This window comes from Pseudophryne corroboree (assembly GCF_028390025.1).
Source record: "Pseudophryne corroboree isolate aPseCor3 chromosome 7 unlocalized genomic scaffold, aPseCor3.hap2 SUPER_7_unloc_2, whole genome shotgun sequence".
In the NCBI taxonomy this organism is placed as follows: Eukaryota; Metazoa; Chordata; class Amphibia; order Anura; family Myobatrachidae; genus Pseudophryne; species Pseudophryne corroboree.
The window spans coordinates 1,516,328-1,543,972 of record NW_026967611.1 but is presented as its reverse complement, the minus strand read 5'-3'; the positions used below and the strand labels follow the sequence as shown (position 1 = coordinate 1,543,972).

Sequence of the window (27,645 nt, the reverse complement as noted above, 5' to 3'; positions counted from 1 at the left end):
TGACTTGTCTACTTAAAGATCACCAAAATCTGATAACAAGGTCAATTACGTCAATGGGTGGGATTGAACCACCAACCTTTTGGTTTATAGCCGTACACACTAACTGATTGCGCCACAGAGACTTTGCAAAAGTCCATACTGACAAAGGCTAATAAGCATTCATCTAAAACGTTTCCTAGAAAAACTTTAAAAAGTCAATAATCTGGAGAGTTTTTGTAAGATGTTTCTTCCATCCACCAACGAAGAAACACATTGGTACTTTCCCATGATGAGTGAGTGCTTCAGGATCTCTTGCACTTACATGTGCAGCAGAGTACTGCAATGGAAGCATGCTGGGCCCATAACCCAGAGGTAGGCAGATTAAAACTTTCCTCTGCTATATGCATTTTTTTTATTAATTAAAGTAATCCAAAACTGGGATTGATATTTTTGCTCTTTATTTTTCATTAAAGTACAATAACTTTTACCATTTTAATTTGTTTTAATAGTATATTGAAAGTATTGTTTTCTTTTAAAAATCCACTTAATTTTCTTTACCCTATTATTAAAATGGTAATTGACAAAAACAAACTACATTGTCACCAGAAGAGCAATACAAAATGTACAAGTGATATATTAAAATCATCTTTCCAGCTTGAATTTCAATGATGCATTGGGGGCAACGATTTTGTGAGAAACATTTTCACCCTTAAATAAAGATTTTCTTAATTCCTTACCTGTGTGCTAATTAGATATCACCTTGTTTTCACATTAAACAGACTTCTACATGAGAAAGCAGCAAGGATGCAGTGGCGTTAATGTTTCCTGGTGTCAACCTGTATTATTTCAGTAGACATTAAAATGAGGATGCATCTTGCTGCCTTTCCAATGAAGCAAGTTTAATTTAGTAATAGGTGAAAAACCATCCCTACAAAGGTGTTAATCAGAGACTTGGCTTTGTGGACACTTTTCAGAGAACAAATTTGTTAGCATAAAAATAAAGCTAGAAAATGAAGAGCTGTTTAATCACTCAATTGGATTTTTTTTGCCAGCATATTTCTTTTTCTCTGCAACCCACTGCTAAATTGTGCTTCCTAGCTGTTTTTATAAAATCAATGAATCAAATCTAACTCTGATTACATCAGAGAAGGCCAGGTACCCTACACCATAACAGGGGGTTTGAAATTTTGACTTGTCTACTTAAAGATCACCAAAATCTGATAACAAGGTCAATTACGTCCCTGGGTGGGATTGAACCACCAACCTTTTGGTTAGTAACCTGACACACTAACCGATTGCGCCACAGAGACACTTTGCAAAAAAGTCCATACTGACAAAGGCTAATAAGCATTCATCTAAAACGTTTCCAAGAAAAACTTTAAAAAGTCAATAATCAGGAGAGTTTTTGTAAGATGTTTCTTCCATCAACCAACGAAGAAACACATTGGTACTTTCCCATGATGAGTGAGTGCTTCAGGATCTCTTGCACTTACATGTGCAGCAGAGTACTGCAATGGAAGCATGCTGGGCCCATAACCCAGAGGTAGGCAGATTAAAACTTTCCTCTGCTATATGCATTTTTTTTGTTAATTAAAGTAATCCAAAACTGGGATTGATATTTTTGCTCTTTATTTTTCATTAAAGTACAATAACTTTTACCATTTTAATTTGTTTTAATAGTATATTGAAAGTATTGTTTTCTTTTAAAAATCCGCTTAATTTTCTTTACCCTATTATTAAAATGGTAATTGACAAAAACAAACTACATTGTCACCAGAAGAGCAATACAAAATGTACAAGTGATATATTAAAATCATCTTTCCAGCTTGAATTTCAATGATGCATTGGGGGCAACGATTTTGTGAGAAACATTTTCACCCTTAAATAAAGATTTTCTTAATTCCTTACCTGTGTGCTAATTAGATATCACCTTGTTTTCACATTAAACAGACTTCTACATGAGAAAGCAGCAAGGATGCAGTGGCGTTAATGTTTCCTGGTGTCAACCTGTATTATTTCAGTAGACATTGAAATGAGGATGCATCTTGCTGCCTTTCCAATGAAGCAAGTTTAATTTAGTAATAGGTGAAAAACCATCCCTACAAAGGTGTTAATCAGAGACTTGGCTTTGTGGACACTTTTCAGAGAACAAATTTGTTAGCATAAAAATAAAGCCAGAAAATGAAGAGCTGTTTAATCACTCAATTGGATTTTTTTTGCCAGCATATTTCTTTTTCTCTGCAACCCACTGCTAAATTGTGCTTCCTAGCTGTTTTTATAAAATCAATGCATCAAATCTAACTCTGATTACATCAGAGAAGGCCAGGTACCCTACACCATAACAGGGGGTTTGAAATTTTGACTTGTCTACTTAAAGATCACCAAAATCTGATAACAAGGTCAATTACATCCCTGGGTGGGATTGAACCACCAACCTTTTGGTTAGTAACCGGACACACTAACCGATTGCGCCACAGAGACACTTTGCAAAAAAAGTACATACTGACAAAGGCTAATAAGCATACATCTAGAACGTTTCCTAGAAAAACTTTAAAAAGTCAATAATCTGGAGAGTTTTTGTAAGATGTTTCTTCCATCAACCAACGAAGAAACACATTGGTACTTTCCCATGATGAGTGAGTGCTTCAGGATCTCTTGCACTTACATGTGCAGCAGAGTACTGCAATGGAAGCATGCTGGGCCCATAACCCAGAGGTAGGCAGATTGAAACTATCCTTTGCTATATGCATTTTTTTTTGTTAATTTAAGTAATCAAAACTGGGATTGATATTTTTGCTCTTTTATTTTTACTTAAAGTACAATAACTTTTACCATTTTAATTTGTTTTAATAGTATATTGACAATATAGTTTTCTTTAAAAAATCCACTTAATTTTCTTTACCCTATTATTAAAAGGGTAATTGACAAAAACAAACTACATTGTCACCAGAAGAGCAATACAAAATGTACAAGTGATCTTTCCAGCTTGAATTTCAATGATGCATTGGGGCAACGATTTTGTGAGAAACATCTTCACCCTTAAATAAAGATTTTCTTAATTCCTTACCTGTGTGCTAATTAGATATCACCTTGTTTTCACATTAAACAGACTTCTACATGAGAAAGCAGCAAGGATGCAGTGGCGTTAATGTTTTCTGGTGTCAACCTGTATTATTTCAGTAGACATTGAAATGAGGATGCATCTTGCTGCCTTTCCAATGAAGCAAGTTTAATTTAGTTATAGGTGAAAAACCATCCCTACAAAGGTGTTAATCAGAGACTTGGCTTTGTGGACACTTTTTAGAGAACAAATTTGTTAGCATAAAAATAAAGGCAGAAAATGAAGAGCTGTTTAATCACTCAATTGGATTTTTCTGCCAGCATATTTTTTTCTCTGCAACCCATTGCTAAATTGTGCTTCCTAGCTGTTTTTTATAAAATCACTGAATCAAATCTAACTCTGATTACATCAGAGAAGGCCAGGTACCCTACACCATAAGAGGGGGTTTGAAATTTTGACTTGTCTACTTAAATATCACCAAAACCTGATCACAAGGTCAATTATGTCCCTGGGTGGGATTGAACCACCAACATTTTGGTTAGTAGCCAGACACACTAACCGATTGCGCCACAGAGACAATTTGCAAAAAGTACATACTGACAAAGGCTAATAAGCATTCATCTAGAACGTTTCCTAGAAAAACTTTAAAAAGTCAATAATCTGTAGAGTTTTTGTAAGAATTTTCTTAAATCAACCAACGAAGAAACACATTGGTACTTTCCCATGATGAGTGAGTGCTTCAGGATCTCTTGCACTTACATGTGCAGCAGAGTACTGCAATGGAAGCATGCTGGGCCCATTACCCAGAGGTAGGCAGATTGAAACTATCCTCTGCTATATGCATTTTTTTTGTTAATTAAAGTAATCCAAAACTGGGATTGATATGTTAGCTATTTTATGTTTACTTAAAGTACAATAACTTTTACCATTTTAATTTGTTTTAATAGTATATTGACAGTATTGTTTTCTTTCAAAAATCCACCTAATTTTCTTTACCCTATTATTAAAATGGTAATTGACAAAAACAAACTACATTGTCACCAGAAGAGCAATACAAAATGTACAAGTGATATATTAAAATCATCTTTCCAGCTTGAATTTCAATGATGCATTGGGGCAACGATTTTGTGAGAAACATCTTCACCCTTAAATAAAGATTTTCTTAATTCCTTACCTGTGTGCTAATTAGATATCACCTTGTTTTCACATTAAACAGACTTCCACATGAGAAAGCAGCAAGGATGCATTGGCGTTAATGTTTCCTGGTGTCAACCTGTATTATTTCAGTAGACATTGAAATGAGGATGCATCTTGCTGCCTTTCCAATGAAGCAAGTTTAATTTAGTAATAGGTGAAAAACCATCCTTACAAAGGTGTTCATCAGAGACTTGGCTTTGTGGACACTTTTCAGAGAACAAATTTGTTAGCATAAAAATAAAGCCAGAAAATGAAGAGCTGTTTAATCACATAATTGGATTTTTTTGCCAGCATATTTCTTTTTCTCTGCAACCCACTGCTAAATTGTGCTTCCTAGCTGTTTTTATAAAAACACTGAATCAAATCTAACTCTGATTACATCAGAGAAGGCCAGGTACCCTACACCATAAGAGGGGATTTGAAATTTTGACTTGTCTACTTAAAGATCACCAAAATCTGATAACAAGGTCAATTACGTCCCTGGGTGGGATTGAACCACCAACCTTTTGGTTAGTAGCCGGACACACTAACCGATTGCGCCACAGAGACACTTTGCAAAAAGTACATACTGACAAAGACTAATAAGCATTCATCTAAAATGTTTCCTAGAAAAACTTTAAAAAGTCAATAATCTGGAGAGTTTTTGTAAGATGTTTCTTCCATCCACCAACGAAGAAACACATTGGTACTTTCCCATGATGAGTGAGTGCTTCAGGATCTCTTGCACTTACATGTGCAGCAGAGTACTGCAATGGAAGCATGCTGGGCCCATAACCCAGAGGTAGGCAGATTAAAACTATCCTCTGCTATATGCATTTTTTTTGTTAATTAAAGTAATCCAAAACTGGGATTGATATTTTTGCTCTTTTATTTTTCATTAAAGTACAATAACTTTTACCATTTTAATTTGTTTTAATAGTATATTGAAAGTATTGTTTTCTTTTAAAAAATCCACTTAATTTTCTTTACCCTATTATTAAAATGGTAATTGACAAAAACAAACTACATTGTCAGCAGAAGAGCAATACAAAATGTACAAGTGATATATTAAAATCATCTTTCCAGCTTGAATTTCAATGATGCATTGGGGCAACGATTTTGTGAGAAACATTTTCACCCTTAAATAAAGATTTTCTTAATTCCTTACCTGTGTGCTAATTAGATATCACCTTGTTTTCACATTAAACAGACTTTTACATGAGAAAGCAGCAAGGATGCAGTGGCGTTAATGTTTCCTGGTGTCAACCTGTATTATTTCAGTAGACATTGAAATGAGGATGCATCTTGCTGCCTTTCCAATGAAGCAAGTTTAATTTAGTAATAGGTGAAAAACCATCCTTACAAAGGTGTTCATCAGAGACTTGGCTTTGTGGACACTTTTCAGAGAACAAATTTGTTAGCATAAAAATAAAGCCAGAAAATGAAGAGCTGTTTAATCACATAATTGGATTTTTTTGCCAGCATATTTCTTTTTCTCTGCAACCCACTGCTAAATTGTGCTTCCTAGCTGTTTTTATAAAAACACTGAATCAAATCTAACTCTGATTACATCAGAGAAGGCCAGGTACCCTACACCATAAGAGGGGATTTGAAATTTTGACTTGTCTACTTAAAGATCACCAAAATCTGATAACAAGGTCAATTACGTCCCTGGGTGGGATTGAACCACCAACCTTTTGGTTAGTAGCCGGACACACCAACCGATTGCGCCACAGAGACACTTTGCAAAAAGTACATACTGACAAAGACTAATAAGCATTCATCTAAAATTTTTCCTAGAAAAACTTTAAAAAGTCAATAATCTGGAGAGTTTTTGTAAGATGTTTCTTCCATCCACCAACGAAGAAACACATTGGTACTTTCCCATGATGAGTGAGTGCTTCAGGATCTCTTGCACTTACATGTGCAGCAGAGTACTGCAATGGAAGCATGCTGGGCCCATAACCCAGAGGTAGGCAGATTAAAACTATCCTCTGCTATATGCATTTTTTTTGTTAATTAAAGTAATCCAAAACTGGGATTGATATTTTTGCTCTTTTATTTTTCATTAAAGTACAATAACTTTTACCATTTTAATTTGTTTTAATAGTATATTGAAAGTATTGTTTTCTTTTAAAAAATCCACTTAATTTTCTTTACCCTATTATTAAAATGGTAATTGACAAAAACCAACTACATTGTCAGCAGAAGAGCAATACAAAATGTACAAGTGATATATTAAAATCATCTTTCCAGCTTGAATTTCAATGATGCATTGGGGCAACGATTTTGTGAGAAACATTTTCACCCTTTAATAAAGATTTTCTTAATTCCTTACCTGTGTGCTAATTAGATATCACCTTGTTTTCACATTAAACAGACTTTTACATGAGAAAGCAGCAAGGATGCAGTGGCGTTAATGTTTCCTGGTGTCAACCTGTATTATTTCAGTAGACATTGAAATGAGGATGCATCTTGCTGCCTTTCCAATGAAGCAAGTTTAATTTAGTAATAGGTGAAAAACCATCCTTACAAAGGTGTTAATCAGAGACTTGGCTTTGTGGACACTTTTCAGAGAACAAATTTGTTAGCATAAAAATAAAGCCAGAAAATGAAGAGCTGTTTAATCACTCAATTGGATTTTTTTGCCAGCATATTTCTTTTTCTCTGCAACCCACTGCTAAATTGTGCTTCCTAGCTGTTTTTATAAAATCACTGAATCAAATCTAATTACATCAGAGAAGGCCAGGTACCCTACACCATAAGAGGGGGTTTGAAATTTTGACTTGTCTACTTAAAGATCACCAAAATCTGATAACAAGGTCAAATACGTCCCTGGGTGGGATTGAACCACCAACCTTTTGGTTAATAGCCATACACACTAACTGATTGCGCCACAGAGACACTTTGCAAAAGTACATACTGACAAAGGCTAATAAGCATTCATCTAAAACGTTTCCTAGAAAAACTTTAAAAAGTCAATAATCTGGAGAGTTTTTGTAAGATGTTTCTTCCATCAACCAACGAAGAAACACATTGGTACTTTCCCATGATGAGTGAGTGCTTCAGGATCTATTGCACTTACATGTGCAGCAGAGTACAGCAATGGAAGCATGCTGAGCACATAACCCAGAGGTAGGCAGATTGAAACTATCCTCTGCTATATGCATTTGTTTTTGTTAATTAAAGTATTCCAAAACTGGGATTGATATGTTGGCTCTTTTATTTTTACTTACAGTACAATAACTTTTACCATTTTAATTTGTTTTAATAGTATATTGACAGTATTGTTTTCTTTCAAAAATCCACTTAATTTTCTTTACCCTATTATTAAAATGGTAATTGACAAAAACAAACTACATTGTCACCAGAAGAGCAATACAAAATGTACAAGTGATATATTAAAATCATATTTCCAGCTTGAATTTCAATGATGCATTGGGGCAACGATTTTGTGAGAAACATTTTCACCCTTAAATAAAGATTTTCTTAATTCCTTACCTGTGTGCTAATTAGATATCACCTTGTTTTCACATTAAACAGACTTCTACATGAGAAAGCAGCAAGGATGCAGTGGCGTTAATGTTTCCTGGTGTCAACCTGTATTATTTCAGTAGACATTGAAATGAGGATGCATCTTGCTGCCTTTCCAATGAAGCAAGTTTAATTTAGTAATAGGTGAAAAACCATCCCTACAAAGGTGTTAATCAGAGACTTGGCTTTGTGGACACTTTTCAGAGAACAAATTTGTTAGCATAAAAATAAAGCCAGAAAATGAAGAGCTGTTTAATCACTCAATTGGATTTTTTTTGCCAGCATATTTCTTTTTCTCTGCAACCCACTGCTAAATTGTGCTTCCTAGCTGTTTTTATAAAATCAATGAATCAAATCTAACTCTGATTACATCAGAGAAGGCCAGGTACCCTACACCATAACAGGGGGTTTGAAATTTTGACTTGTCTACTTAAAGATCACCAACATCTGATAACAAGGTCAATTACGTCCCTGGGTGGGATTGAACCACCAACCTTTTGGTTAGTAACCGGACACACTAACCGATTGCGCCACAGAGACACTTTGCAAAAAAGTACATACTGACAAAGGCTAATAAGCATACATCTAGAACGTTTCCTAGAAAAACTTTAAAAAGTCAATAATCTGGAGAGTTTTTGTAAGATGTTTCTTCCATCAACCAACGAAGAAACACATTGGTACTTTCCCATGATGAGTGAGTGCTTCAGGATCTCTTGCACTTACATGTGCAGCAGAGTACAGCAATGGAAGCATGCTGGGCCCATAACCCAGCGGTAGGCAGATTGAAACTATCCTCTGCTATATGCATTTTTTTTTTGTTAATTAAAGTAATCCAAAACTGGGATTGATATTTTGGCTCTTTTATTTTTACTTAAAGTACAATAACTTTTACCATTTTAATATGTTTTAATAGTATATTGACAGTATTGTTTTCTTTTAAAAATCCACTTAATCCATTTAAAGTTTCTTTACCAAATTATTAAAATGGTAATTGACAAAAACAAACTACATTGTCACCAGAAGAGCAATACAAAATGTACAAGTGATATATTAAAATCATCTTTCCAGCTTGAATTTCAATGATGCATTGGGGCAACGATTTTGTGAGAAACATCTTCACCCTTAAATAAAGATTTTCTTAATTCCTTACCTGTGTGCTAATTAGATATCACCTTGTTTTCACATTAAACAGACTTCCACATGAGAAAGCAGCAAGGATACAGTGGCGTTAATGTTTCCTGGTGTCAACCTGTATTATTTCAGTAGACATTGAAATGAGGATGCATCTTGCTGCCTTTCCAATGAAGCAAGTTTAATTTAGTAATAGGTGAAAAACCATCCCTACAAAGGTGTTAATCAGAGACTTGGCTTTGTGGACACTTTTCAAAGAACAAATTTGTTAGCATAAAAATAAAGCCAGAAAATGAAGAGCTGTTTAATCACTCAATTGGATTTTCTTTGCCAGCATATTTCTTTTTCTCTGCAACCCACTGCTAAATTGTGCTTCCTAGCTGTTTTTATAAAATCACTGAATCAAATCTAACTTTGATTACATCAGAGAAGGCCAGGTACCCTACACCATAACAGGGGGTTTGAAATTTTGACTTGTCTACTTAAAGATCACCAAAATCTGATAACAAGGTCAATTACGTCCCTGGTTGGGATTGAACCACCAACCTTTTGGTTAGTAGCCGGACACACTAACCGATTGCGCCACAGAGACACTTTGCAAAAAAGTCCATTCTGACAAAGTCTAATAAGCATACATCTAGAACGTTTCCTAGAAAAACTTTAAAAAGTCAATAATCTGGAGAGTTTTTGTAAGATGTTTCTTCCATCAACCAATGAAGAAACACATTGGTACTTTCCCATGATGAGTGAGTGCTTCAGGATCTCTTGCACTTACATGTGCTGCAGAGTACTGCAATGGAAGCATGCTGGGCCCATAACCCAGAGGTAGGCAGATTGAAACTATCCTTTGCTATATGCATTTTTTTTTGTTCATTTAATTAATCAAAACTGGGATTGATATTTTTGCTCTTTTATTTTTACTTAAAGTACAATAACTTTTACCATTTTAATTTGTTTTAATAGTATATTGACAGTATAGTTTTCTTTAAAAAATCCACTTAATTTTCTTTACCCTATTATTAAAAGGGTAATTGACAAAAACAAACTACATTGTCACCAGAAGAGCAATACAAAATGTACAAGTGATATATTAAAATCATCTTTCCAGCTTGAATTTCAATGATGCATTGGGGCAACGATTTTGTGAGAAACATTTTCACCCTTAAATAAAGATTTTCTTAATTCCTTACCTGTGTGCTAATTAGATATCACCTTGTTTTCACATTAAACAGACTTCTACATGAGAAAGCAGCAAGGATGCAGTGGCGTTAATGTTTCCTGGTGTCAACCTGTATTATTTCAGTAGACATTGAAATGAGGATGCATCTTGCTGCCTTTCCAATGAAGCAAGTTTAATTTAGTAATAGGTGAAAAACCATCCCTACAAAGGTGTTAATCAGAGACTTGGCTTTGTGGACACTTTTCAGAGAACAAATTTGTTAGCATAAAAATAAAGCCAGAAAATGAAGAGCTGTTTAATCACTCAATTGGATTTTTTTTGCCAGCATATTTCTTTTTCTCTGCAACCCACTGCTAAATTGTGCTTCCTAGCTGTTTTTATTAAATCACTGAATCAAATCTAACTGATTACATCAGAAAAGGCCAGGTACCCTACACCATAACAAGAGGTTTGAAATTTTGACTTGTCTACTTAAAGATCACCAAAATCTGATAACAAGGTCAATTACGTCCCTGGGTGGGATTGAACCACCAACCTTTTAGCTAGTAGCCGGACACACTAACCGATTGCGCCACAGAGATACTTCACAAAAAGTACATACTGACAAAGGCTAATAAGCATACATCTAGAACGTTTCCTAGAAAAACTTTAAAAAGTCAATAATCTGGAGAGTTTTTGTAAGATGTTTCTTCCATCAACCAAAGAAGAAACACATTGGTACTTTCCCATGATGACTGAGTGCTTCAGGATCTCTTGCACTTACATGTGCAGCAGAGTACTGCAATGGAAGCATGCTGGGCCCATAACCCAGAGGTAGGCAGATTGAAACTATCCTTTGCTATATGCATTTTTTTTTGTTAATTTAAGTAATCAAAACTGGGATTGATATTTTTGCTCTTTTATTTTTACTTAAAGTACAATAACTTTTACCATTTTAATTTGTTTTAATAGTATATTGAAAGTATTGTTTTCTTTTAAAAATCCACTTAATTTTCTTTACCCTATTATTAAAATGGTAATTGACAAAAACAAACTACATTGTCACCAGAAGAGCAATACAAAATGTACAAGTGATATATTAAAATCATCTTTCCAGCTTGAATTTCAATGATGCATTGGGGGCAACGATTTTGTGAGAAACATTTTCACCCTTAAATAAAGATTTTCTTAATTCCTTACCTGTGTGCTAATTAGATATCACCTTGTTTTCACATTAAACAGACTTCTACATGAGAAAGCAGCAAGGATGCAGTGGCGTTAATGTTTCCTGGTGTCAACCTGTATTATTTCAGTAGACATTGAAATGAGGATGCATCTTGCTGCCTTTCCAATGAAGCAAGTTTAATTTAGTAATAGGTGAAAAACCATCCCTACAAAGGTGTTAATCAGAGACTTGGCTTTGTGGACACTTTTCAGAGAACAAATTTGTTAGCATAAAAATAAAGCCAGAAAATGAAGAGCTGTTTAATCACTCAATTGGATTTTTTTTGCCAGCATATTTCTTTTTCTCTGCAACCCACTGCTAAATTGTGCTTCCTAGCTGTTTTTATAAAATCAATGAATCAAATCTAACTCTGATTACATCAGAGAAGGCCAGGTACCCTACACCATAACAGGGGGTTTGAAATTTTGACTTGTCTACTTAAAGATCACCAAAATCTGATAACAAGGTCAATTACGTCCCTGGGTGGGATTGAACCACCAACCTTTTGGTTAGTAACCGGACACACTAACCGATTGCGCCACAGAGACACTTTGCAAAAAAGTACATACTGACAAAGGCTAATAAGCATACATCTAGAACGTTTCCTAGAAAAACTTTAAAAAGTCAATAATCTGGAGAGTTTTTGTAAGATGTTTCTTCCATCAACCAACGAAGAAACACATTGGTACTTTCCCATGATGAGTGAGTGCTTCAGGATCTCTTGCACTTACATGTGCAGCAGAGTACTGCAATGGAAGCATGCTGGGCCCATAACCCAGAGGTAGGCAGATTGAAACTATCCTTTGCTATATGCATTTTTTTTTGTTAATTTAAGTAATCAAAACTGGGATTGATATTTTTGCTCTTTTATTTTTACTTAAAGTACAATAACTTTTACCATTTTAATTTGTTTTAATAGTATATTGACAATATAGTTTTCTTTAAAAAATCCACTTAATTTTCTTTACCCTATTATTAAAAGGGTAATTGACAAAAACAAACTACATTGTCACCAGAAGAGCAATACAAAATGTACAAGTGATCTTTCCAGCTTGAATTTCAATGATGCATTGGGGCAACGATTTTGTGAGAAACATCTTCACCCTTAAATAAGATTTTCTTAATTCCTTACCTGTGTGCTAATTAGATATCACCTTGTTTTCACATTAAACAGACTTCTACATGAGAAAGCAGCAAGGATGCAGTGGCGTTAATGTTTTCTGGTGTCAACCTGTATTATTTCAGTAGACATTGAAATGAGGATGCATCTTGCTGCCTTTCCAATGAAGCAAGTTTAATTTAGTTATAGGTGAAAAACCATCCCTACAAAGGTGTTAATCAGAGACTTGGCTTTGTGGACACTTTTTAGAGAACAAATTTGTTAGCATAAAAATAAAGGCAGAAAATGAAGAGCTGTTTAATCACTCAATTGGATTTTTCTGCCAGCATATTTTTTTTCTCTGCAACCCATTGCTAAATTGTGCTTCCTAGCTGTTTTTTATAAAATTACTGAATCAAATCTAACTCTGATTACATCAGAGAAGGCCAGGTTCCCTACACCATAAGAGGGGGTTTGAAATTTTGACTTGTCTACTTAAATATCACCAAAACCTGATCACAAGGTCAATTATGTCCCTGGGTGGGATTGAACCACCAACATTTTGGTTAGTAGCCAGACACACTAACCGATTGCGCCACAGAGACAATTTGCAAAAAGTACATACTGACAAAGGCTAATAAGCATTCATCTAGAACGTTTCCTAGAAAAACTTTAAAAAGTCAATAATCTGTAGAGTTTTTGTAAGAATTTTCTTAAATCAACCAACGAAGAAACACATTGGTACTTTCCCATGATGAGTGAGTGCTTCAGGATCTCTTGCACTTACATGTGCAGCAGAGTACTGCAATGGAAGCATGCTGGGCCCATTACCCAGAGGTAGGCAGATTGAAACTATCCTCTGCTATATGCATTTTTTTTGTTAAAGTAATCCAAAACTGGGATTGATATGTTAGCTATTTTATGTTTACTTAAAGTACAATAACTTTTACCATTTTAATTTGTTTTAATAGTATATTGACAGTATTGTTTTCTTTCAAAAATCCACTTAATTTTCTTTACCCTATTATTAAAATGGTAATTGACAAAAACAAACTACATTGTCACCAGAAGAGCAATACAAAATGTACAAGTGATATATTAAAATCATCTATTCAGCTTGAATTTCAATGATGCATTGGGGCAACGATTTTGTGAGAAACATCTTCACCCTTAAATAAAGATTTTCTTAATTCCTTACCTGTGTGCTAATTAGATATCACCTTGTTTTCACATTAAACAGACTTCCACATGAGAAAGCAGCAAGGATGCATTGGCGTTAATGTTTCCTGGTGTCAACCTGTATTATTTCAGTAGACATTGAAATGAGGATGCATCTTGCTGCCTTTCCAATGAAGCAAGTTTAATTTAGTAATAGGTGAAAAACCATCCTTACAAAGGTGTTCATCAGAGACTTGGCTTTGTGGACACTTTTCAGAGAACAAATTTGTTAGCATAAAAATAAAGCCAGAAAATGAAGAGCTGTTTAATCACATAATTGGATTTTTTTGCCAGCATATTTCTTTTTCTCTGCAACCCACTGCTAAATTGTGCTTCCTAGCTGTTTTTATAAAATCACTGAATCAAATCTAACTCTGATTACATCAGAGAAGGCCAGGTACCCTACACCATAAGAGGGGATTTGAAATTTTGACTTGTCTACTTAAAGATCACCAAAATCTGATAACAAGGTCAATTACGTCCCTGGGTGGGATTGAACCACCAACCTTTTGGTTAGTAGCCGGACACACTAACCGATTGCGCCACAGAGACACTTTGCAAAAAGTACATACTGACAAAGACTAATAAGCATTCATCTAAAATGTTTCCTAGAAAAAACTTTAAAAAGTCAATAATCTGGAGAGTTTTTGTAAGATGTTTCTTCCATCCACCAACGAAGAAACACATTGGTACTTTCCCATGATGAGTGAGTGCTTCAGGATCTCTTGCACTTACATGTGCAGCAGAGTACTGCAATGGAAGCATGCTGGGCCCATAACCCAGAGGTAGGCAGATTAAAACTATCCTCTGCTATATGCATTTTTTTTGTTAATTAAAGTAATCCAAAACTGGGATTGATATTTTTGCTCTTTTATTTTTCATTAAAGTACAATAACTTTTACCATTTTAATTTGTTTTAATAGTATATTGAAAGTATTGTTTTCTTTTAAAAATCCACTTAATTTTCTTTACCCTATTATTAAAATGGTAATTGACAAAAACAAACTACATTGTCAGCAGAAGAGCAATACAAAATGTACAAGTGATATATTAAAATCATCTTTCCAGCTTGAATTTCAATGATGCATTGGGGCAACGATTTTGTGAGAAACATTTTCACCCTTAAATAAAGATTTTCTTAATTCCTTACCTGTGTGCTAATTAGATATCACCTTGTTTTCACATTAAACAGACTTTTACATGAGAAAGCAGCAAGGATGCAGTGGCGTTAATGTTTCCTGGTGTCAACCTGTATTATTTCAGTAGACATTGAAATGAGGATGCATCTTGCTGCCTTTCCAATGAAGCAAGTTTAATTTAGTAATAGGTGAAAAACCATCCTTACAAAGGTGTTAATCAGAGACTTGGCTTTGTGGACACTTTTCAGAGAACAAATTTGTTAGTATAAAAATAAAGCCAGAAAATGAAGAGCTGTTTAATCACTCAATTGGATTTTTTTGCCAGCATATTTCTTTTTCTCTGCAACCCACTGCTAAATTGTGCTTCCTAGCTGTTTTTATAAAATCACTGAATCAAATCTAATTACATCAGAGAAGGCCAGGTACCCTACACCATAAGAGGGGGTTTGAAATTTTGACTTGTCTACTTAAAGATCACCAAAATCTGATAACAAGGTCAATTACGTCCCTGGGTGGGATTGAACCACCAACCTTTTGGTTAATAGCCATACACACTAACTGATTGCGCCACAGAGACACTTTGCAAAAGTACATACTGACAAAGGCTAATAAGCATTCATCTAAAACGTTTCCTAGAAAAACTTTAAAAAGTCAATAATCTGGAGAGTTTTTGTAAGATGTTTCTTCCATCAACCAACGAAGAAACACATTGGTACTTTCCCATGATGAGTGAGTGCTTCAGGATCTATTGCACTTACATGTGCAGCAGAGTACAGCAATGGAAGCATGCTGAGCACATAACCCAGAGGTAGGCAGATTGAAACTATCCTCTGCTATATGCATTTGTTTTTGTTAATTAAAGTATTCCAAAACTGGGATTGATATGTTGGCTCTTTTATTTTTACTTACAGTACAATAACTTTTACCATTTTAATTTGTTTTAATAGTATATTGACAGTATTGTTTTCTTTCAAAAATCCACTTAATTTTCTTTACCCTATTATTAAAATGGTAATTGACAAAAACAAACTACATTGTCACCAGAAGAGCAATACAAAATGTACAAGTGATATATTAAAATCATATTTCCAGCTTGAATTTCAATGATGCATTGGGGCAACGATTTTGTGAGAAACATTTTCACCCTTAAATAAAGATTTTCTTAATTCCTTACCTGTGTGCTAATTAGATATCACCTTGTTTTCACATTAAACAGACTTCCACATGAGAAATCAGCAAGGATGCAGTGGCGTTAATGTTTCCTGGTGTCAACCTGTATTATTTCAGTAGACATTGAAATGAGGATGCATCTTGCTGCCTTTCCAATGAAGCAAGTTTAATTTAGTAATAGGTTAAAAACCATCCTTACAAAGGTGTTAATCAGAGACTTGGCTTTGTGGACACTTTTCAGAGAACAAATTTGTTAGCATAAAAATAAAGCCAGAAAATTAAGAGCTGTTTAATCACTCAATTGGATTTTTTTTTGCCAGCATATTTATTTTTCTCTGCAACCCACTGCTAAATTGTGCTTCCTAGCTGTTTTTATAAAATCACTGAATCAAATCTAACTCTGATTACATCAGAGAAGGCCAGGTACCCTACACCAGAACAGGGGGATTTGAAATTTTGACTTGTCTACTTAAAGATCACCAAAATCTGATAACAAGGTCAATTACGTCCCTGGGTGGGATTGAACCACCAACCTTTTGGTTAATAGCCGTGCACACTAACTGATTGCGCCACAGAGACACTTTGCAAAAGTCCATACTGACAAAGGCTAATAAGCATTCATCTAAAACGTTTCCTAGAAAAACTTTAAAAAGTCAATAATCTGGAGAGTTTTTGTAAGATGTTTCTTCCATCAACCAACGAAGAAACACATTGGTACTTTCCCATGATGAGTGAGTGCTTCAGGATCTCTTGAACTTACATGTGCAGCAGAGTACAGCAATGGAAGCATGCTGGGCCCATAACCCAGCGGTAGGCAGATTGAAACTATCCTCTGCTATATGCATTTTTTTTTGTTAATTAAAGTAATCCAAAACTGGGATTGATATTTTGGCTCTTTTATTTTTACTTAAAGTACAATAACTTTTACCATTTTAATTTGTTTTAATAGTATATTGACAGTATTGTTTTCTTTTAAAAATCCACTTAATTTTCTTTACCCTATTATTAAAATGGTAATTGACAAAAACAAACTACATTGTCACCAGAAGAGCAATACAAAATGTACAAGTGATATATTAAAATCATCTTTCCAGCTTGAATTTCAATGATGCATTGGGGCAACGATTTTGTGAGAAACATCTTCACCCTTAAATAAAGATTTTCTTAATTCCTTACCTGTGTGCTAATTAGATATCACCTTGTTTTCACATTAAACAGACTTCCACATGAGAAAGCAGCAAGGATACAGTGGCGTTAATGTTTCCTGGTGTCAACCTGTATTATTTCAGTAGACATTGAAATGAGGATGCATCTTGCTGCCTTTCCAATGAAGCAAGTTTAATTTAGTAATAGGTGAAAAACCATCCCTACAAAGGTGTTAATCAGAGACTTGGCTTTGTGGACACTTTTCAAAGAACAAATTTGTTAGCATAAAAATAAAGCCAGAAAATGAAGAGCTGTTTAATCACTCAATTGGATTTTCTTTGCCAGCATATTTCTTTTTCTCTGCAACCCACTGCTAAATTGTGCTTCCTAGCTGTTTTTATAAAATCACTGAATCAAATCTAACTTTGATTACATCAGAGAAGGCCAGGTACCCTACACCATAACAGGGGGTTTGAAATTTTGACTTGTCTACTTAAAGATCACCAAAATCTGATAACAAGGTCAATTACGTCCCTGGTTGGGATTGAACCACCAACCTTTTGGTTAGTAGCCGGACACACTAACCGATTGCGCCACAGAGACACTTTGCAAAAAAGTCCATTCTGACAAAGTCTAATAAGCATACATCTAGAACGTTTCCTAGAAAAACTTTAAAAAGTCAATAATCTGGAGAGTTTTTGTAAGATGTTTCTTCCATCAACCAAAGAAGAAACACATTGGTACTTTCCCATGATGACTGAGTGCTTCAGGATCTCTTGCACTTACATGTGCAGCAGAGTACTGCAATGGAAGCATGCTGGGCCCATAACCCAGAGGTAGGCAGATTGAAACTATCCTTTGCTATATGCATTTTTTTTGTTAATTTAAGTAATCAAAACTGGGATTGATATTTTTGCTCTTTTATTTTTACTTAAAGTACAATAACTTTTACCATTTTAATTTGTTTTAATAGTATATTGACAGTATAGTTTTCTTTAAAAAATCCACTTAATTTTCTTTACCCTATTATTAAAAGGGTAATTGACAAAAACAAACTACATTGTCACCAGAAGAGCAATACAAAATGTACAAGTGATATATTAAAATCATCTTTCCAGCTTGAATTTCAATGATGCATTGGGGCAACGATTTTGTGAGAAACATCTTCACCCTTAAATAAAGATTTTCTTAATTCCTTACCTGTGTGCTAATTAGATATCACCTTGTTTTCACATTAAACAGACTTCTACATGAGAAAGCAGCAAGAATGCAGTGGCGTTAATGTTTCCTGGTGTCAACCTGTATTATTTCAGTAGACATTGAAATGAGGATGCATCTTGCTGCCTTTCCAATGAAGCAAGTTTAATTTAGCAATAGGTGAAAAACCATCCCTACAAAGGTGTTAATCAGAGACTTGGCTTTGTGGACACTTTTCAGAGAACAAATTTGTTAGCATAAAAATAAAGCCAGAAAATGAAGAGCTGTTTAATCACTCAATTTGATTTTTTTTGCCAGCATATTTCTTTTTCTCTGCAACCCACTGCTAAATTGTGCTTCCTAGCTGTTTTTATAAAATCACTGAATCAAATCTAACTCTGATTACATAAGAGAAGGCCAGGTACCCTACACCATAAGAGGGGGTTTGAAATTTTGACTTGTCTACTTAAAGATCACCAAAATCTGATAACAAGGTCAATTACGTCCCTGGGTGGGATTGAACCACCAACCTTTTGGTTAGTAGCCGGACACACTAACCGATTGCGCCACAGAGACACTTTGCGAAAAGTACATACTGACAAAGGCTAATAAGCATACATCTAGAACGTTTCCTAGAAAAACTTTAAAAAGTCAATAATCTGGAGAGTTTTTGTAAGATGTTTCTTCCATCAACCAACGAAGAAACACATTGGTACTTTCCCATGATGACTGAGTGCTTCAGGATCTCTTGCACTTACATGTGCAGCAAAGTACTGCAATGGAAGCATGCTGGGCCCATAACCCAGAGGTAGGCAGATTGAAACTATCCTTTGCTATATGCATTTTTTTTGTTAATTTAAGTAATCAAAACTGGGATTGATATTTTTGTTCTTTTATTTTTACTTAAAGTACAATAACTTTTACCATTATAATTTGTTTTAATAGTATATTGACAGTATAGTTTTCTTTAAAAAATCCACTTAATTTTCATTACCCTATTATTAAAAGGGTAATTGACAAAAACAAACTACATTGTCACCAGAAGAGCAATACAAAATGTACAAGTGATATATTAAAATCATCTTTCCAGCTTTTATTTCAATGATGCATTGGGGCAACGATTTTGTGAGAAACATTTTCACCCTTAAATAAAGATTTTCTTAATTCCTTACCTGTGTGCTAATTAGATATCACCTTGTTTTCACATTAAACAGACTTCCACATGAGAAAGCAGCAAGGATGCAGTGGCGTTAATGTTTCCTGGTGTCAACCTGTATTATTTCAGTAGACATTGAAATGAGGATGCATCTTGCTGCCTTTCCAATGAAGCAAGTTTAATTTAGTAATAGGTGAAAAACCATCCTTACAAAGGTGTTAATCAGAGACTTGGCTTTGTGGACACTTTTCAGAGAACAAATTTGTTAGCATAAAAATAAAGCCAGAAAATGAAGAGCTGTTTAATCACTCAATTGGATTTTTTTGCCAGCATATTTCTTTTTCTCTGCAACCCACTGCTAAATTGTGCTTCCTAGCTGTTTTTATAAAATCACTGAATCAAATCTAACTCTGATTACATAAGAGAAGGCCAGGTACCCTACACCATAAGAGGGGGTTTGAAATTTTGACTTGTCTACTTAAAGATCACCAAAATCTGATAACAAGGTCAATTACGTCCCTGGGTGGGATTGAACCACCAACCTTTTGGTTAATAGCCATACACACTAACTGATTGCACCACAGAGACACTTTGCAAAAGTACATACTGACAAAGGCTAATAAGCATTCATCTAAAACTTTTCCTAGAAAAACTTTAAAAAGTCAATAATCTGGAGAGTTTTTGTAAGATGTTTCTTCCATCAACCAACGAAGAAACACATTGGTACTTTCCCATGATGAGTGCGTGCTTCAGGATCTATTGCACTTACATGTGCAGCAGAGTACAGCAATGGAAGCATGCTGGGCACATAACCCAGAGGTAGGCAGATTGAAACTATCCTCTGCTATATGCATTTTTTTTTGTTAATTTTAGTAATCAAAACTGGGATTGATATTTTTGCTTTTTTATTTTTACTTAAAGTACAATAACTTTTACCATTTTAATTTGTTTTAATAGTATATTGACAGTATAGTTTTCTTTAAAAAATCCACTTAATTTTCTACCCTATTATTAAAAGGGTAATTGACAAAAACAAACTACATTGTCACCAGAAGAGCAATACAAAATGTACAAGTGATATATTAAAATCATCTTTCCAGCTTGAATTTCAATGATGCATTGGGGCAACGATTTTGTGAGAAACATCTTCACCCTTAAATAAAGATTTTCTTAATTCCTTACCTGTGTGCTAATTAGATATCACCTTGTTTTCACATTAAACAGACTTCTACATGAGAAAGCAGCAAGGATGCAGTGGCGTTAATGTTTCCTGGTGTCAACCTGTATTATTTCAGTAGACATTGAAATGAGGATGCATCTTGCTGCCTTTCCAATGAAGCAAGTTTAATTTAGTAATAGGTAAATAAATCATCCCTACAAAGGTGTTAATCAGAGACTTGGCTTTGTGGACACTTTTCAGAGAACAAATTTGTTAGCATAAAAATAAAGCCAGAAAATGAAGAGCTGTTTAATCACTCAATTGGATTTTTTTTGCCAGCATATTTCTTTATCTCTGCAACCCACTGCTAAATTGTGCTTGCTAGCTGTTTTTATAAAATCAATGAATCAAATCTAACTCTGATTACATCAGAGAAGGCCAGGTACCCTACACCATAACAGGGGGTTTGAAATTTTGACTTGTCTACTTAAAGATCACCAAAATCTGATAACAAGGTCAATTACGTCCCTGGGTGGGATTGAACCACCAACCTTTTGATTAGTAGCCGGACACACTAACCGATTGCGCCACAGAGACACTTTGCAAAAAGTACATACTGACAAAGGCTAATAAGCATACATCTAGAACGTTTCCTAGAAAAACTTTAAAAAGTCAATAATCTGGAGAGTTTTTGTAAGATGTTTCTTCCATCAACCAACGAAGAAACACATTGGTACTTTCCCATGATGACTGAGTGCTTCAGGATCTCTTGCACTTACATGTGCAGCAGAGTACTGCAATGGAAGCATGCTGGGCCCATAACCCAGAGGTAGGCAGATTAAAACTATCCTCTGCCATATGCATTTTTTTTGTTAATTAAAGTAATCCAAAACTGGGATTGATATTTTGGCTCTTTTATTTTTACTTAAAGTACAATAACTTTTACCATTTTAATTTGTTTTAATAGTATATTGACAGTATTGTTTTCTTTCAAAAATCCACTTAATTTTCTTTACCCTATTATTAAAATGGTAATTGACAAAAACAAACTACATTGTCACCAGAAGAGCAATACAAAATGTACAAGTGATATATTAAAATCATCTTTCCAGCTTGAATTTCAATGATGCATTGGGGCAACGATTTTGTGAGAAACATCTTCACCCTTAAATAAAGATTTTCTTAATTCCTTACCTGTGTGCTAATTAGATATCACCTTGTTTTCACATTAAACAGACTTCCACATGAGAAAGCAGCAAGGATACAGTGGCGTTAATGTTTCCTGGTGTCAACCTGTATTATTTCAGTAGACATTGAAATGAGGATGCATCTTGCTGCCTTTCCAATGAAGCAAGTTTAATTTAGTAATAGGTGAAAAACCATCCCTACAAAGGTGTTAATCAGAGACTTGGCTTTGTGGACACTTTTCAAAGAACAAATTTGTTAGCATAAAAATAAAGCCAGAAAATGAAGAACTGTTTAATCACTCAATTGGATTTTTTTTGCCAGCATATTTCTTTTTCTCTGCAACCCACTGCTAAATTGTGCTTCCTAGCTGTTTTTATAAAATCACTGAATCAAATCTAACTCTGATTACATCAGAGAAGGCCAGGTACCCTACACCATAACAGGGGGTTTGAAATTTTGACTTGTCTACTTAAAGATCACCAAAATCTGATAACAAGATCAATTACGTCCCTGGTTGGGATTGAACCACCAACCTTTTGGTTAGTAGCCGGACACACTAACCGATTGCGCCACAGAGACACTTTGCAAAATGTACATACTGACAAATTCTAATAAGCATACATCTAGAACGTTTCCTAGAAAAACTTTAAAAAGTCAATAATCTGGAGAGTTTTTGTAAGATGTTTCTTCCATCAACCAACGAAGAAACACATTGGTACTTTCCCATGATGAGTGAGTGCTTCAGGATCTCTTGCACTTACATGTGCAGCAGAGTACTGCAATGGAAGCATACAGGGCCCATAACCCAGAGGTAGGCAGATTGAAACTATCCTTTGCTATATGCATTTTTTTTGTTAATTTAAGTAATCAAAACTGGGATTGATATTTTTGCTCTTTTATTTTTACTTAAAGTACAATAACTTTTACCATTTTAATTTGTTTTAATAGTATATTGACAGTATAGTTTTCTTTAAAAAATCCACTTAATTTTCTTTACCCTATTATTAAAAGGGTAATTGACAAAAACAAACTACATTGTCACCAGAAGAGCAATACAAAATGTACAAGTGATATATTAAAATCATCTTTCCAGCTTGAATTTCAATGATGCATTGGGGCAACGATTTTGTGAGAAACATCTTCACCCTTAAATAAAGATTTTCTTAATTCCTTACCTGTGTGCTAATTAGATATCACCTTGTTTTCACATTAAACAGACTTCTACATGAGAAAGCAGCAAGGATGCAGTGGCGTTAATGTTTCCTGGTGTCAACCTGTATTATTTCAGTAGACATTGAAATGAGGATGCATCTTGCTGCCTTTCCAATGAAGCAAGTTTAATTTAGCAATAGGTGAAAAACCATCCCTACAAAGGTGTTAATCAGAGACTTGGCTTTGTGGACACTTTTCAAAGAACAAATTTGTTAGCATAAAAATAAAGCCAGAAAATGAAGAGCTGTTTAATCACTCAATTGGATTTTTTTTGCCAGCATATTTCTTTTTCTCTGCAACCCACTGCTAAATTGTGCTTCCTAGCTGTTTTTATTAAATCACTGAATCAAATCTAACTCTGATTACATCAGAAAAGGCCAGGTACCCTACACCATAACAGGGGGTTTGAAATTTTGACTTGTCTACTTAAAGATCACCAAAATCTGATAACAAGGTCAATTACGTCCCTGGGTGGGATTGAACCACCAACCTTTTGGTTAGTAGCCGGATACACTAACCGATTGCGCCACAGAGACACTTCGCTAAAAATACATTCTGACAAAGGCTAATAAGCATACATCTAGAACGTTTCCTAGAAAAACTTTAAAAAGTCAATAATCTGGAGAGTTTTTGTAAGATGTTTCTTCCATCAACCAATGAAGAAACACATTGGTACTTTCCCATGATGAGTGAGTGCTTCAGGATCTCTTGCACTTACATGTGCAGCAGAGTACTGCAATGGAAGCATACAGGGCCCATAACCCAGAGGTAGGCAGATTGAAACTATCCTTTGCTATATGCATTTTTTTTGTTAATTTAAGTAATCAAAACTGGGATTGATATTTTTGCTCTTTTATTTTTACTTAAAGTACAATAACTTTTACCATTTTAATTTGTTTTAATAGTATATTGACAGTATAGTTTTCTTTAAAAAATCCACTTAATTTTCTTTACCCTATTATTAAAAGGGTAATTGACAAAAACAAACTACATTGTCACCAGAAGAGCAAAGATTTTCTTAATTCCTTACCTGTGTGCTAATTAGATATCACCTTGTTTTCACATTAAACAGACTTCTACATGAGAAAGCAGCAAGGATGCAGTGGCGTTAATGTTTCCTGGTGTCAACCTGTATTATTTCAGTAGAAATAGAAATGAGGATGCATCTTGCTGCCTTTCCAATGAAGCAAGTTTAATTTAGTAATAGGTGAAAAACCATCCCTACAAAGGTGTTAATCAGAGACTTGGCTTTGTGGACACTTTTCAGAGAACAAATTTGTTAGCATAAAAATAAAGCCAGAAAATGAAGAGCTGTTTAATCACTCAATTGGATTTTTTTTGCCAGCATATTTCTTTTTCTCTGCAACCCACTGCTAAATTGTGCTTCCTATCTGTTTTTATAAAATCACTGAATCAAATCTAACTCTGATTACATCAGAGAAGGCCAGGTACCCTACACCATAACGGGGGGTTTGAAATTTTGACTTGTCTACTTAAAGATCACCAAAATCTGATAACAAGGTCAATTACGTCCCTGGGTGGGATTGAACCACCAACCTTTCGGTTAGTAGCCAGACACACTAACCGATTGCGCCACAGAGACACTTTGGAAAAAGTACATACTGACAAAGGCTAATAAGCATACATCTGGAACGTTTCCTAGAAAAACTTTAAAAAGTCAATAATCTGGAGAGTTTTTGTAAGATGTTTCTTCCATCAACCAACGAAGAAACACATTGGTACTTTCCCATGATGAGTGAGTGCTTCAGGATCTCTTGCACTTACATGTGCAGCAGAGTACTGCAATGGAAGCATGCTGGGCCCATAACCCAGAGGTAGGCAGATTGAAACTATCCTTTGCTATATGCATTTTTTTTTGTTAATTTAAGTAATCAAAACTGGGATTGATATTTTTGCTCTTTTATTTTTACTTAAAGTACAATAACTTTTACCATTTTAATTTGTTTTAATAGTATATTGACAGTATAGTTTTCCTTAAAAAAATCCACTTAATTTTCTTTACCCTATTATTAAAAGGGTAATTGACAAAAACAAACTACATTGTCACCAGAAGAGCAATACAAAATGTACAAGTGATATATTAAAATCATCTTTCCAGCTTGAATTTCAATGATGCATTGGGGCAACGATTTTGTGAGAAACATCTTCACCCTTAAATAAAGATTTTCTTAATTCCTTACCTGTGTGCTAATTAGATATCACCTTGTTTTCACATTAAACAGACTTCTACATGAGAAAGCAGCAAGGATGCAGTGGCGTTAATGTTTCCTGGTGTCAACCTGTATTATTTCAGTAGACATTGAAATGAGGATGCATCTTGCTGCCTTTCCAATGAAGCAAGTTTAATTTAGTAATAGGTGAAAAACCATCCCTACAAAGGTGTTAATCAGAGACTTGGCTTTGTGGACACTTTTCAGAGAACAAATTTGTTAGCATAAAAATAAAGCCAGAAAATGAAGAGCTGTTTCATCACTCAATTGGATTTTTTTTGCCAGCATATTTCTTTTTCTCTGCAACCCACTGCTAAATTGTGCTTCCTAGCTGTTTTTATAAAATCAATGAATCAAATCTAACTCTGATTACATCAGAGAAGGCCAGGTACCCTACACCATAACAGGGGGTTTGAAATTTTGACTTGTCTACTTAAAGATCACCAAAATCTGATAACAAGGTCAATTACATCCCTGGGTGGGATTGAACCACCAACCTTTTGGTTAGTAGCCAGACACACTAACCGATTGCGCCACAGAGACACTTTGCAAAAAGTACATACTGACAAAGGCTAATAAGCATACATCTAGAACGTTTCCTAGAAAAACTTTAAAAAGTCAATAATCTGGAGAGTTTTTGTAAGATGTTTCTTCCATCAACCAACGAAGAAACACATTGGTACTTTCCCATGATGAGTGAGTGCTTCAGGATCTCTTGCACTTACATGTGCAGCAGAGTACTGCAATGGAAGCATGCTGGGCCCATAACCCAGAGGTAGGCAGATTGAAACTATCCTTTGCTATATGCATTTTTTTTGTTAATTTAAGTAATCAAAACTGGGATTGATATTTTTGCTCTTTTATTTTTACTTAAAGTACAATAACTTTTACCATTTTAATTTGTTTTAATAGTATATTGACAGTATAGTTTTCTTTAAAAAATCCACTTAATTTTCTTTACCCTATTATTAAAAGGGTAATTGACAAAAACAAACTACATTGTCACCAGAAGAGCAATACAAAATGTACAAGTGATATATTAAAATCATCTTTCCAGCTTGAATTTCAATGATGCATTGGGGCAACAATTTTGTGAGAAACATCTTCACCCTTAAATAAAGATTTTCTTAATTCCTAACCTGTGTGCTAATTAGATATCACCTTGTTTTCACATTAAACAGACTTCTACATGAGAAAGCAGCAAGGATGCAGTGGCGTTAATGTTTCCTGGTGTCAACCTGTATTATTTCAGTAGACATTGAAATGAGGATGCATCTTGCTGCCTTTCCAATGAAGCAAGTTTAATTTAGTAATAGGTGAAAAACCATCCCTACAAAGGTGTTAATCAGAGACTTGGCTTTGTGGACACTTTTCAAAGAACAAATTTGTTAGCATAAAAATAAAGCCAGAAAATGAAGAGCTGTTTAATCACTCAATTGGATTTTTTTTGCCAGCATATTTCTTTTTCTCTGCAACCCACTGCTAAATTGTGCTTCCTAGCTGTTTTTATAAAATCACTGAATCAAATCTAACTCTGATTACATCAGAGAAGGCCAGGTACCCTACACCATAACAGGGGGTTTGAAATGTTGACTTGTCTACTTAAAGATCACCAAAATCTGATAACAATGTCAATTACGTCCCTGGTTGGGATTGAACCACCAACCTTTTGGTTAGTAGCCGGACACACTAACCGATTGCGCCACAGAGACACTTTGCAAAAAGTACATACTGACAAAGTCTAATAAGCATACATCTAGAACGTTTCCTAGAAAAACTTTAAAAAGTCAATAATCTGGAGAGTTTTTGTAAGATGTTTCTTCCATCAACCAATGAAGAAACACATTGGTACTTTCCCATGATGAGTGAGTGCTTCAGGATCTCTTGCACTTACATGTACAGCAGAGTACTGCAATGGAAGCATACAGGGCCCATAACCCAGAGGTAGGCAGATTGAAACTATCCTTTGCTATATGCATTTTTTTTTTAATTTAAGTAATCAAAACTGGGATTGATATTTTTGCTCTTTTATTTTTACTTAAAGTACAATAACTTTTACCATTTTAATTTGTTTTAATAGTATATTGACAGTATAGTTTTCTTTAAAAAATCCACTTAATTTTCTTTACCCTATTATTAAAAGGGTAATTGACAAAAACAAACTACATTGTCACCAGAAGAGCAATACAAAATGTACAAGTGATATATTAAAATCATCTTTCCAGCTTGAATTTCAATGATGCATTGGGGCAACGATTTTGTGAGAAACATCTTCACCCTTAAATAAAGATTTTCTTAATTCCTAACCTGTGTGTTAATTAGATATCACCTTGTTTTCACATTAAACAGACTTCTACATGAGAAAGCAGCAAGGATGCAGTGGCGTTAATGTTTCCTGGTGTCAACCTGTATTATTTCAGTAGACATTGAAATGAGGATGCATCTTGCTGCCTTTCCAATGAAGC

General features: G+C 34.7%; 7 non-coding genes across 7 annotated transcripts; all 7 read right to left on the bottom strand.

Moving 5' to 3' along the window:
* Positions 1-3,543: 3,543 nt before the first annotated feature.
* On the bottom strand, positions 3,544-3,617 carry TRNAS-ACU (transfer RNA serine (anticodon ACU)). The gene has a single exon. It is a non-coding gene; the product is annotated as a tRNA-Ser (tRNA).
* A 1,095-nt stretch (positions 3,618-4,712) lies between these two features.
* On the bottom strand, positions 4,713-4,786 carry TRNAS-ACU (transfer RNA serine (anticodon ACU)). Its single transcript has one exon. It is a non-coding gene; the product is annotated as a tRNA-Ser (tRNA).
* An 8,109-nt stretch (positions 4,787-12,895) lies between these two features.
* On the bottom strand, positions 12,896-12,969 carry TRNAS-ACU (transfer RNA serine (anticodon ACU)). Its single transcript has one exon. It is a non-coding gene; the product is annotated as a tRNA-Ser (tRNA).
* A 1,091-nt stretch (positions 12,970-14,060) lies between these two features.
* TRNAS-ACU (transfer RNA serine (anticodon ACU)) lies at positions 14,061-14,134 on the bottom strand. The gene has a single exon. It is a non-coding gene; the product is annotated as a tRNA-Ser (tRNA).
* Positions 14,135-18,736: 4,602 nt separating this feature from the next.
* Positions 18,737-18,810, bottom strand: TRNAS-ACU (transfer RNA serine (anticodon ACU)). Its single transcript has one exon. It is a non-coding gene; the product is annotated as a tRNA-Ser (tRNA).
* Positions 18,811-24,478: 5,668 nt separating this feature from the next.
* On the bottom strand, positions 24,479-24,552 carry TRNAS-ACU (transfer RNA serine (anticodon ACU)). Its single transcript has one exon. It is a non-coding gene; the product is annotated as a tRNA-Ser (tRNA).
* A 1,097-nt stretch (positions 24,553-25,649) lies between these two features.
* On the bottom strand, positions 25,650-25,723 carry TRNAS-ACU (transfer RNA serine (anticodon ACU)). The gene has a single exon. It is a non-coding gene; the product is annotated as a tRNA-Ser (tRNA).
* Between the last annotated feature and the right edge of the window lie 1,922 nt (positions 25,724-27,645).